Source organism: Leptinotarsa decemlineata, unplaced genomic scaffold, assembly GCF_025532065.1.
Source record: "Leptinotarsa decemlineata unplaced genomic scaffold, Ldec_3_MD MMD2_P_RNA_scaffold_9, whole genome shotgun sequence".
NCBI classification, from domain to species: Eukaryota; Metazoa; Arthropoda; class Insecta; order Coleoptera; family Chrysomelidae; genus Leptinotarsa; species Leptinotarsa decemlineata.
The window spans coordinates 4,675,661-4,688,821 of NW_027412536.1; positions in this window are offsets into that span (position 1 = coordinate 4,675,661).

Consider the following 13,161-nt stretch of genomic DNA (forward strand, 5'->3'; position numbering starts at 1 on the left):
AATATCCTATAGAATATTGACAATACAATGATAGTCATATGACAACGCACCACTCAACAAAACAAAATCGCATTCCAATTTCTCATTTTTTATCAAAACTTTCTAAAAGGTTTTTTTGTCAACATCTATGAAAGAAATGGAACATAATTATTCCCTGGATATTTTTCACCTGATCATGTGCAGCCGTTTTTGTAGTTCATTCGTTTGCTTTTTATTAGTATAGTAAATATTTTTTCCGATGTGCGTTTTTTCAGCTAAATTTAGATTCGTGTTAAAGAATTTCTCCCATAAAATTATAATTATCAGTGAAACTCCTCAACAGTTTAGCTGTGAAGAAGAATTTGAAACATTCGAATGTTGAGTTTCATGAGATTCAGATAACACGAAACGTGATTATTCCACACGTATTATGTACATACAAAATATGGAATGAATTTGATATTTCATAGTAGAGTAGCTTGTTAGTTTAAAAACACCACGAATCTACAGAACTTGATATTTCTTTTGAAAAAATATCTGCTATCACAATTGTGACTTAAACTTCCATATAGGTACTGTACTTTTTGTTTACGACTTCATTTTAGCATACTTTGTATTATTCCTGTTATAAATGTTGTTAAATTAACGTTATCATTATTATTTCTGCTTTGATAATTATTCATTTCAAATAATGGTGGACGAGCGGGTTTGATGTCGTCGAGTGAAACTACATTTTTATCAAGACTCGTTGCTCCGATCGACTTTGCACACGAGTACTTTTATTCATAAAATTGTCCAAGTAACCTTAATTTGTTGAAAAATATCTGTCATTTCAAAGTTTTGGGGTGTGGACCATCGGGGGTAGTCCGTTCCTGACTTTGTAGCAAAACAACTGACTCCTGCATGAAAGCTCATCGAAGGAATTCATTTGTTAAGTTAATTACCAAAATTTGGATGATTTTGAATATTCACTTGAAAAGTTATCAAAGAAAAACATTTTTCATTTTGTAACTTCGAGGGCCCGTTACTTGGTAACGAAGGATTTTAGGAAAAAAAGTTATATGAAGTACTGATGATATTTTGACCCCATCTATACATTTCCGAGAGGAAAAGAGGAAGTCCAGGGACACCCTGTATAACACCAAGAGTGAGACATCAGTCCAAGTACTGAAATGCGAAAACGGTTCCAGTACTTGGAAGTCAGAGATAAGAGGTTTTAGGCGGTAAAAAAACCGTATTAGTTTTTTCAGGATTGTTTCTCCTCTGACAGTAAAAAGATAGATAGATAGATCCTACCTCTCCAATACAGAAATAATAATAAAGGCTGAAAAAAAGTGAGAAGGATCAACAGAGTGCCTCAAGAATCCGTCCTCGGTCCAACCTTGTGGAATGTCATGTACGACGGTTTGCTAAGACTTGAAATACCAAAAGATATCACACTGATTGGTTTTGCCGACGACATAGCCGTGGTAGTAGCTGCTCAGAACGAGCAAATACTGATGAAATCAGCCAATACTGCGATTCAGCGCATAATAAATTGGTACCACCTTAATAGGCTCAAACTGGCACCAGAAAAAACTGAAGCAGCACTTCTCACGACTAGAAGGAAAATAAAGCCTATACAATTTGATGTGAAAGACATCAAAGTGTTCCAAAGAAAGCAGTGAAGTATTTGGGGGTCTCGTTGGACACGAAACTAACGTTCGCTGAGCATGTAAACAAAGCATGCCAGAAAGTAAAAAAGACCATAGCCGCCCTACCGAGGATTATGCCAAATATGCAAGGGCCTATACCGTAGAAAAGAAAACTAATAATGAGTGTGGCTCTCTCGCAATCACTTCATGGCGCACCAACGTAGTACACAGCGGCAGAAAACCAAAAACTGCTCTCAAAATTGCAGAGTGTCCAACGCAAAATGTCGATCAGAATATGTTTCGCCTATAGAACAATTTCCGCAGAAGGGGCTGGGGTGATATCTGGCGTTCCCCCAGTGAAACTTCTTATTTATGAACGACTGGATAAATACAATGGAGTAGACGAACAAACCGCAAAAACTCTTCTCATTGACAGATGGCAGACCATCTGGAACAATGGCAGATATGGAAGATGGACCCACTCTTTGATTCCTGATATACAGGTATGGATTGATAGACCGTACGGGGAGGTAGAATACTACTTCACTCAAGCTCTATCTGGACATTTGTGTTTCAGGAAGTATTTGTATGACCGGGGAAGGGTAGAAACAGACCGATGCACCTATTGCGGCCTTCAAGATGATGCAGAGCATACACTTTTTGTATGTTCAAGATGGCAAAGTTCACGGGACATATTTCAAATGAAAACAAGAAGACCTTTCACTGCCAGTAACATGATGACAAATTTAGTATCAAGCGAAAAAGAGTGGAAATATGCATACCAAACTATTCGTCAAATAATCGAGAACAAAGAAAAGGAAGAAAGACCAAACAGAGCATAGAAAGGAAAAAAACTAATATACTTCATTGAGGGCCAAAGAAGAAGGAGGGGTTTTGCCGGGGTATACAGGACTTGCACACACCAGCCTGGAGTCCCCAGACTGTCGTGCGAGGGAGGAACTTCGCACGGCGCTATTAAGGTTTCTCCTCCGGGGAAAGGCACTCCATATCGGAATCTAGACTCTACCTCTGCAAAGTGAATAATTTTCAACTGCCCAAGGCCAAAATGTTTTTTTCAGTTTGCATGCAAGAGAGTGTAATTTAGGAATTAAGTTCTCACAGTGTTCCTTGAAATTTAACTTTTTATCTACATTTATACCCAAAAATGTTACTTCTTTGGTCTGTTTGTTAACATTTGCATAATAATATTATTCACCTATTTGATTTAATGAATGAATGTCATTACGATGTCATCGTAATGACATCGTAATGAATTTTCTATAATGTTATCCAATTTGGTACTGAAGAGCCTTAGGGCAAGTGTCTTAAGGCGAAACATCGGTGTATACCAGTGAGGGTGACAGTGTTCTATGTGAGTACAATTTATTACCATTCATTCAAAGTAGAACTCATATGAATGATATCTGATTCTTATTCCACAACAAATGTTTGAAATACAAACTGAGTAGAGAAAAGTATCTTCTGTATAATTCAGTGTTCATATAGAAGTATTTGTTTCGAAAGAATTATTTTTCTTTCATGTAATTCAATGTTTATATGAAAGTAGCTGTTTCAGGAGGACTTTCTTTCAGTTTGTATGTGAAAGTTACTTCTTTGCATGATCTACACATTCATGTATAGAGTTTCAAATTGATTACTTCCTTCCTTCCCTTCTTTGGAAGATTCTCTCATCCCTTTTTTTGTATCAGATGGAGTAGTAGAAAGCCAAAAACTTTCTTTCCCAAAAAATCAATTACTCCTGAAAATATAACCCCTTCAATTTAAGTTCTGATATTGTACTTGAACCCAATTCTTCTTATCTTTTCCGACATTCCTCTGATGTAGGCCGTCACACCAATGCAAGCACTGGTGTGACGGCTTCTCTTCCTGGCGAGGATCTTGTTGTCTTTTAGCCAAAGTCTGTTCCACCATCACTTTGGAGTAACCATTCCATTGAAGATCTTTTTTGATGATGCCTACTTCCTTTTCGAGACCTTTCTTCGTGTTACAGAGCCCGAAAGCACGGTATACTAGAGTCTTGATGATTCCTTTTTTGGTATATTGATGGTGGTTGAATTCGTGATTGACATACTGTCCCGTGTGGGTGGGTTTTCGGTATATAGATGTTTTCCACTTAGTGTCAGCCCTCTTCACCAACACGTTTAAGAATGTCAATTCGTTTTGGACTTCCTTCTTCATTGTGAAGGTGATGGAAGGTCCTATTCTGTTGATGTGCTTCAGAGTTTCAAACCACTCCATATTCATATATATATATATATATATATATATATATATATATATATATATATATATATATATATATATATATATATATATATATATATATATATATATATATGTTGGCTATAATTGGTAAAAGTGGTGATCCCACTGGCAGTCCCTCATGTTGCGTAAAGAATTCGTCCTTCGGTTGGAAATAGCAGTTTCGTACACATCATCCTAGTCATTTCATGATTACCTACTACGGGTAAGTTCGTTCTATCTTCTAGGTTCTCGTCTTCGGATAACCTCCTCTGTATGATTTAAAGTGCTTCTTCGACAGGAACGTTGGTGTGAAGGCTTTTCACGTCAAAATCGATAATTTGATCTTGCTCTGTGACTTCGATTGCGCCTCGTATTGGTAATATTATAGTAAGTAAAAATCTGTACAAGTTTTGAGTAGCTGAGTCTCTGGAGCTAATGATCGGTCTGAACGGCACACCGTTCCGGTAGGTCGGCTACTCCGTACATGGCAGTCCTTCGGAGTTAATTTGGCGATTTAGCCCTGGATGGTACTTGTTACTGACACATATTGTTCTCTTCCGATCAATAAATAGTCAAAACGCCTCACAGTCCTCTGAAACCAATTCAATGAATTTTGTTTGGCAGAATTTGAAATTAACACAATCGAATGCCCTGCTGAGATCACATATAATCCCTGCAGGAAACTCGCTAGCGTCGACACTATCTGTTAGTGTCTCATACATGGCATGCATTGCTGTGGTGGTCAACTTTCCGTTACAAAAAGCATGCTGTGTACTTCACATAACATCGTTTGTATCTGAATACATCAGAAATCTGTTTAAGGAGCAGTAATCAAAAATGATCGTGAAGACGGAGTTCTGAGTGACTGGTCTATAATAAGATAGCATCTTGTGACGCCCGAAGACGCTATCTCATATCGAAACACGTGTCGCAGAAATGGAAATGTCATATTGAAGTGAGTTTTTGAATACATTATGATATATTTCCATCTAGTACTGGTCAGTTCTTTCATATATTTGAATAGGAGATACTTCGTCGACTTTTGAACGATAAGGAAACTGACCCGTACATAAACTCAAGTTTACTAAACGTACTGGGTTGTTTTATCAACAGTTATACTGTTTTTCTTACTGAAACACAGGTATGTCGTCGGAACCAGGGGACCTTTCATTGTTTACTTTATTGTTCATGAGATAAAGAAATTCTCGTTCATCGATTGGATATAAATAATACTGGGTATTCTTTTTAGTTGGAAGGTTGATGGCTCATTGCCACATCAAGTGAATTTACTATTTCTAACGGGAAATTTTTAAGTGCGAGTTAAATTCGATGGACATTTCGGTTGAATCAGTTGAAAGTTTTTCACTTGATACGATTCTGTTTTATACCAAAGTTGGGCCTTGAGAATTTTTCATGTTTCCCCAACAACGTTGTTACTATTGGTTACACAGATTTGATGAAATTGTGTTTCCTTTTATGTGCGAGATTTGTTATATGGTGTTTTTTCTCATATATTGTGACTGGATCTGAATTCCAGATAATTTTTTGCAACTTATAATGTTTTTTTCAGTTCGATACTGGATTGTTTAATTTCATATGTGAGCCATTTATTTGAATTCATTTTTGTATATCTGAGTAGTGATGGAAACCGGTTATTTTAGGGATGCATAAAAGTATTATGGAATTAATTCTTGCTTAGAACAACTCAAAATACTTTTATTAAAAATGTTGATTTTTAAATAGTCAGTTTTACAATCCGACTTTACTTATTATGACAACCTTATGCTACTTTGTTTTTTAAAATAAAATATATCGACAGGTATAGGAACATATACAGGATGAGCGAGAATGGTCACCACAGTACTCCCCCTCCAGTGAAGATGGTCACTCGAAATGAACAATTTTTTTGGTGCTTCTCTGTATCTTTTGTGTTTCAAATGTTCTTTCTCCAGTTTTTCTCTCTCGTATTCTTCAACAAAAGCTGGTTTCAAACGGTCAATATTAATATTTTTATGTTTTCCATTGACTAATAGAGTGAAATATTTCTCGTTTCTGTTAATCACCCTGAATGGTCCATTATAAGGTGTTTAAAGGGCTTTTTTAACAGTGTCAACTCTAATGAACACATGGGAACAAGTTGATATTTCGTTTTGCAAGAATACTTTCCGTTTATCGTGATTAGTTCCAGGCGTTGCTCTCATTTTTATCATGTTTTTTCTAAGATTTTCAAGAAACTGTTGATAAGTAGTGAAAGGAACAGTCCTTTCTATTATAAGTTCTCCTGGGATCCTGAGGGTTGTTCCATACACCAATTCAGCACTTGAACACTGCAATTGTTCCTTTACTGAAACCCTGATTCCCAGTAAAATTGTAGGAAGAAGGTCCGTCCACTTTTCTGATTCATGGCACTTCAGTGCTGCCTTCATTGTGCGATGATATCTCTCAATCATTCCATTAGCCGATGGGTGGTAAGCTGTCGTTCTTAAAAGTTGCATACCCGCAATTTTGAGAATTCTTCGAAAAGTGAAGATTCAAATTGTCTTCCTTGGTCGGTCGTTATTCTTAACGGAACTCCAAATCGAGAAATCCATCCTTCATAAAATTTCTTGGCCACCATTTCTGCAGTTATATTGGTTACAGAAAAATATTCGGGCCATCTTGAGTATCTATCTATGCAAGTTAAACAGTACGTATATCCATTTGATGGAGGAAGTGGTCCAACGAAGTCGATATTAACATGTTCGAAACGACTTTTAGGTACCTCATAAACACCTAATGGCCTTACACCACATGTTTACTAATTTTGGATTTTTGACATTGAATACAGCACTGAGTCCATTTTTTAATGTCTTTCATCATATTTGATCAAACATATCTCTCGCTCATAAATTTAGTGATAGCTCTAATTCCGGGATGAGACAAATTATGCATTTTATTGAATATTTTTCTTCTGAATGCTTCAGGTACATAAGGTCGGACAAGCTTTTGTGAAGTGTCAGAAAAAATTGAATCTTCACCATAGGGAAGTTCACATTCCTTGATTTTCAGAGATGTCTCTTCAGGTTCAGTGAGTAATTTCTGCAGCTCCTTATCTTCATTTTGATTTGACTTCCATTCTGAATAGTCAATATTCTTCATAAAATCGATAGTACTCACTCTGGATGAAGCATCAGCAACAGTATTGTCTTTACCAGATATATGTTGGATCTCAGTGGTAAACTGACTAATAAAATCCAAATATCTGGTTTGCCGAGGACTACAATTCTCATATTTCTTTTTGAAGGCAAATGTTAATGGCTTATGATCTTTAAAAATAACAAAATAATTTCCTTCTAACATATATCGAAAATGTTTAACTGCTATATTGCTAGAAGTTCACGATCATAGGCGCAATATTTGTTTTGTTGCACTGTGAGTTTGTTAGAGGAAAATCCTAAAGGCATCCAATTATCATCCTTTTTCTGTTATATCACTGCTCCAATAGAAAAATCAGAAGCCTCCACCATTAGTGCTACAGGTGAATCTGTTGGGTGAACAAGTAAAGCAGCATTCGCTGAAGCTTGTTTTAATGTATCAAATGCCCTATTTTGTTCTCCTGACCATTTCAACATCTGGTGTTTTTCTGGGTTTCCCTTTTGGAAATCATTTAATGGTGCCTGAATCTCTGCAGCTTTTGGTATTGCCATTCTATAAAAGTTTACCATACCTAGAAAGCATCTTAAAGGAGCCAGATCTTATGGTTTATCATACTTCAAAAATTGATTCAACTTTTTTTGTCGATGGTTTAATGCCTTTTGCAGAGATGACGAATCCAAGAAATTCAATTGTATCTTTACCAAATTCACATTTTTCAGGATTGATTACGACTCCATATTCTTCTAAGCGGCTAAATAATGCTTTCGAATGATTCTTGTGCTCTTCTTCATTTTTAGAGCATATTAAGAAATCATCAATGTACGGAAAACAAAAATCAAAGTCCCGTGTTATTTGATGTACAAAACGTTGACATGGTTGGGCTGCATTCCTGAATCCTAAAGGCATTTTAATATATTCGAAAAGTCCAAAGGGAGTTATAACCGCGGTTTTCTCTATATCTTCTAGAGCCACAGGAATTTAATGGAATGCTCTAAGTTCATTTTGGAAAACACTCTTTTATCGGCTAGATAGTAGGTGAAATCTTTAATATTAGGAATTGGTTAGTGATCTGTAACAGTTTTTGCATTTAATACTCTATAGTCACCACAAGGTCTCCAATCACCATTACTTTTCCTAACCATATGGAGTGGGATCGCCCAAGGACTTTTTGACGGCCTAACAATACCCTGTTGCATCATTAAAGGGAATTCTTTTTTGGCTGCTGTCAGCTTTTCAGGATTTAATACTCTTACTTTGAAATTAACGGGAGGTCCATTTGTCAGAATTTGATGATACACTTGGTCAATGGATTCACAGAAAATCTAGTGAGATTTGGAAATTTTGCTAGAATTTAGTGGTATGGCTCACAATTATTAACAGTTTTGACATTAGGAATACTTGAACGGTCGATTTGGCACAAAGTTTCTAGAGAAATATCTGTATCTATACGTTTTGGTTTTTCAAATCAACTGTTAAACCATAATGTTGTAGGAAATCTGCTCCTATGATTGTTTTATCTTCGTCTGCAATGATAAATGGCCAACTTAAATTTCTTCTGAGATCTAAACTGATGGTAAGAAGTCTCTGACCATAGGTAGTGAGTAGAGGGGATACGAGAGTTCTACGGCGTATTCCCTAGGGGACGTACTTACGGTAGTGAGTGGGAAAGAGACGTGTGCGACGTGATCGACGCATAGAAGGATGGAATGAGCATCGAGTAGATTCATTTGATAGATAAGAGCACGGTGGAATTACAAAAATAACATGTGTGTCATACGGGTGTCTCATCGTTTAAGAAAAAGCATGTACGGGGTGTCTCAAATACATCAGCGCGGAAAATAATGATATAATAATAATAATGTACAAAAAATCGGATTGAAGAAAAAACATGACCACAGACATTAAAGAAAAAAACATGCTTGTCATACAGGGTGTCTCATCGTTTGAGAAAAAACATGTACAGGGTGTCTCAAACATGTCAGCGTGGAAAATAGTAGTATAATAATAATAATGAATGTAAAATCGTTTTAAAGAAAAAAAACATGGCCACGGACGATAAAGAAAAAAACATGGCTGCCATACAGGGTGTCTCATCATTTAGGAAAAAAACATGTACAGGGTGTACGTCGGCGCGAAAAATAATGGTATAATAATAATAATGAATGAAAAATTGGATTGAAGAAGAAAACATGACGTCAATGTGTACAGGGTGTCTCAAAATACGTCATTTAAAAAAAAGTTTAACGAGGCTCTATGGTTTTGACGTGTGATTCTTCAATGTGTACAGGGTGTCTCATTTAGGAAAAAAACATGTCAGGTGCGGGGGTCTAACGTTTTAGCGTGTGATCCCAATGGGAAACGTTGGAAAATGGGGCAATGGGGGTATTCAGGATTGACATTTCAAAAAACGTCAGATGCGTCTTTTCCTGTTAGTTGGGAAATGGAGGAGTGGGGGGAGTGGGGGAGTGAGGGGCAACGAACAAACGGGGCATTGGGGGGGTTTGGAGAGATTTCAAAACGTTGTCACCATCATCATCATCATCAGGTGTTGAGGTTAGGTAGAAAAAATAAATAAAACATTTCGAATAGACATTTATTATACATTTTCATTTTGGTAACATATCACAAAGCCATTTGTATAGAATATCTGCGATTCGGAGACTGCAATTATACTTGGTTTGGTTGTGAATGTGATGCATACAAGGTGAGACACCTTCGTTGTTGTTATTGTCGAATGTGGGAACCATCCATGTCGTATTGTCATACTCCTCCAAATTCACGACGCGTGTAGGTATATCCAACTCGTGAAATTTCGCTGCTAGATAGTCACGTTTTTGATGACCTCGCACGTAAACGATATCGATACCTTGTAGATTTTTCAAGAGGATGGCATCCAATTGATTGTATTCCACAAAACCAGAGGAATACCGTGAACGTTTCGCTCCAAGTAACAGGCGGTACGACGATCTTCTTTACTCAAACAGGAAAATGGTATGTTTGGCAACAGTAAAAAGTTACTACATTGAATTCCGATCCTAATAGCTACCTCCTTAGGATGGACTTGTTGCTCGATGATGAAACCTTGAATATCTACGACAGCTATTCTCATGTTGACTCTTCGATTGATAATGCAGCAAAATCACATGTTCAGTTCCATTTCTTGATAATTTCGCTGAATTATTGTATCATTGTGTCGTGCACAATGATACAATAGGCTCGTATATTTTGTGGAAATCCCTCGGATGCTTCGATTTCAAGTTTTACATCAACACTGGAGCTTTTGATGCTTTCATCCCTTCTAGAGCAATCGATGACAAAGAGAGTATTTTGTACAAAGTCAGCGGTGTTGATGAGAGGATTATGTTGATTAGTCATTTTATAGGTAAGACCGAATTGTGCGTAGTTGAAATATGCTTGCAAGAAATTCATTTTCCCAAAATTCAGATGTATATTTTTTTTGGGTAATTTTCACCGTTCAGAGTCAACGTTATATTGGTGATATTTATATGGTTGAATTGCGTTGGATCATTGTTGACTTTGGTGTAATCGCGATGTTTTTGGAAACATACAATCACATAGCGAGGGCTTTCGAGAAACGAAGAAGTCTTGACGGCCCATATTTCATTTTTTGCACCTTGTGTGCAGGCAGCATATGGAGATCCCATTTTCTGAACGGTGTGAGAATAGGAGTGTCGGCTTGGATAGCTTTCAAAAGTTGCAATTTGATTTGATCATGAGGGAAGATTCGTTTGACTTTCAGTTCGATATTTTCAATGTTCAGCTTAACTTCCGTCTTTAATGCTACTGTACCAGCAGTCTCATCTATTTTGAAACAGTTGCTATCATCTTCAGCTCATACTGATCGGATGGTGTGTTTACCATAGGAAACACATTGATAATCATTGAAAATATTCAAGAAATGTTTGATAGGTATGAGTATGTTGAACGTTAAAGATGTAGTTTGAATGATGCCGAAGCTGTTGGGGTATTTCCATCCTGAGATAGCCAAGTGTTTGATATCTTCATCGGTGTAGGTGAGATAGCCTCTGACAGTACTAACAATTCCAACTTCACGAACTGCTTCCAATTCTTTACCATTTTGCTCATAGGTGGCAGATTGAAACATGAAACCACCAGCATTGTTTACGAAGGTCACTCAACTTTTTAATTCTCTCAACTTTTCCGCTGATGAATAGCAGGCTATCGTACAAAGCATCATAGGCATCGGATTGGTTAATGTTGATTTCAATAACATCATTGTTGCGAAAAGATTTGACATACGGGTAGTAGGTCCGCCATTCTACCTTTTGTATGGATTCATCGTTTTGCGTTTTTCGGAAAATGTTGAACACTTGATTGGACAACATGATAGCCAAGAGATTCCAAAAATAATTTATTCGCTTGACAGTTGTTGACGCTGTTTGAAAGTCTTGTTGAAGACTGACGTGGGACTGGGTGATGAGTTATTCTTATAGATAGTTAACACCATATTTTCGCTTCAATTCCAAACGAACTATTATTTCTTCGTTTCTGAAATCAACGAGCCTAGAATTTTGGTCGAGAACTCGCAATGTAATGTTGTTTATTTCGTTCGTATGAGAAATGAGTAGATAAATAAGATGATTGGGTGTTTCGTCAATTGCGTAACCAGGATCAACATCGACGGCAAATTCGTATATCGTATGAGATGGTGTGTCGTTGTAGAAGGCTCCAAACGTAATGTTGCTATCTATGTGTATGGTGCGTACTTTAATGATATCCACAGGTAGATCGGATGCGTAATGCAAGTTGGGTTTGAGAAGAGTAGATGAAAAGCCCAGTATGTGAGCCAAGCTATTTGCAGGTCGGAAATCAATCGAGTGTTTCAAACAGAATATTTCGCTTTTCAGCGTATTATTGTTCGGTTTCAGATAGAAAAATTCCTGGGGATTTTCCTTATACGTTTTAGGCACAATATATTTGCTTATTAAAGTTTCAATGTCACCAATTTCGTAAGATCCAGAAGGGATATCGATATTGTTTTGTTTAGTCATCGTTTTCGTAATAATAGAATTTCGTGCCTTCTTCAATGTTCGGTATACTGTTGTACGAATGGAAACTGAGCAGAGCCAAACTGTATTCTGAATCGGAATCCAATCGAATGGGTGGATTGAAATCGATGGAAAGTATCGAAGAACGACTCGTTAGAGTTAATATCATAGACATGACTGATACATTTCCCACATGTACACACCTCAAATAATGAAATGAAAACAACAACAACAATATTTTGAATCATGTATTCCTACAATAATAACATTCTCTTTGTCAGCTAACAGGACCATAATACAATTCCCAAGGTTCAGCATTCTCAATCAAATAGTCAATCGATAGAGTTTTCAATTCAGCATCGGTTAAATCCCGTATTCCTCTAACCATTTTTGCAGACATTATGAAGTAGAAAGTGAAGGCACAGATGTCCGCAATTACTCTGGTCAAAACTTTGATACCGATCATTGTTATATGTAATCGTTATACCCCTTCCAAAATATCGCACCAATTTCATAGGAGGTTTGAGATTACCGAAGCTGTCAAAATATTGTACAGCATTGCCGTTTTTAATGTAAGCTACCCAATGAGTGCCTTTATTCAATCGAGAATCCAAGTTCAATACAGCACATTATCGCGGCCAAGGACCACAAGTTGGCAACGCATCACGCATAAAGACTCCACGAAAATGTGGTATTTTCAATTGATGGGCACACTTTTGAATTTCCGAATCATATAATGCTCTATGGGGTAGCTTCAACAGGAGTTTTTTTGTTGCCTTTTCAAGTAGAGGCCTTGTTCTTTGCGTTGATGTTGTTTTTTTAAAAACAGACCAAATCCCCGAGGTGTTTTGCGCAAGTACAAACCGAAACCCAAATGTTCCATAGCTTTATTGTGGCGTTGATCTCCTTCGAGTTTCTTTTTGCCATTTTTTGCATCTATCACTGTTTTTGCGATGGCGCTCGCTCCGCCTACCAACGAACCCAAAGCTGAAAGGCCTGCAAATATGGGTATTAGTGGTAGGATCCCTCCAGATTTTGCTTCGAATGGAATAACTCGCGGTATACGTATCTTCTTTCGTCCTCCAGCTTTATGAACGGCCATTTTTGCCGCCTTTAGA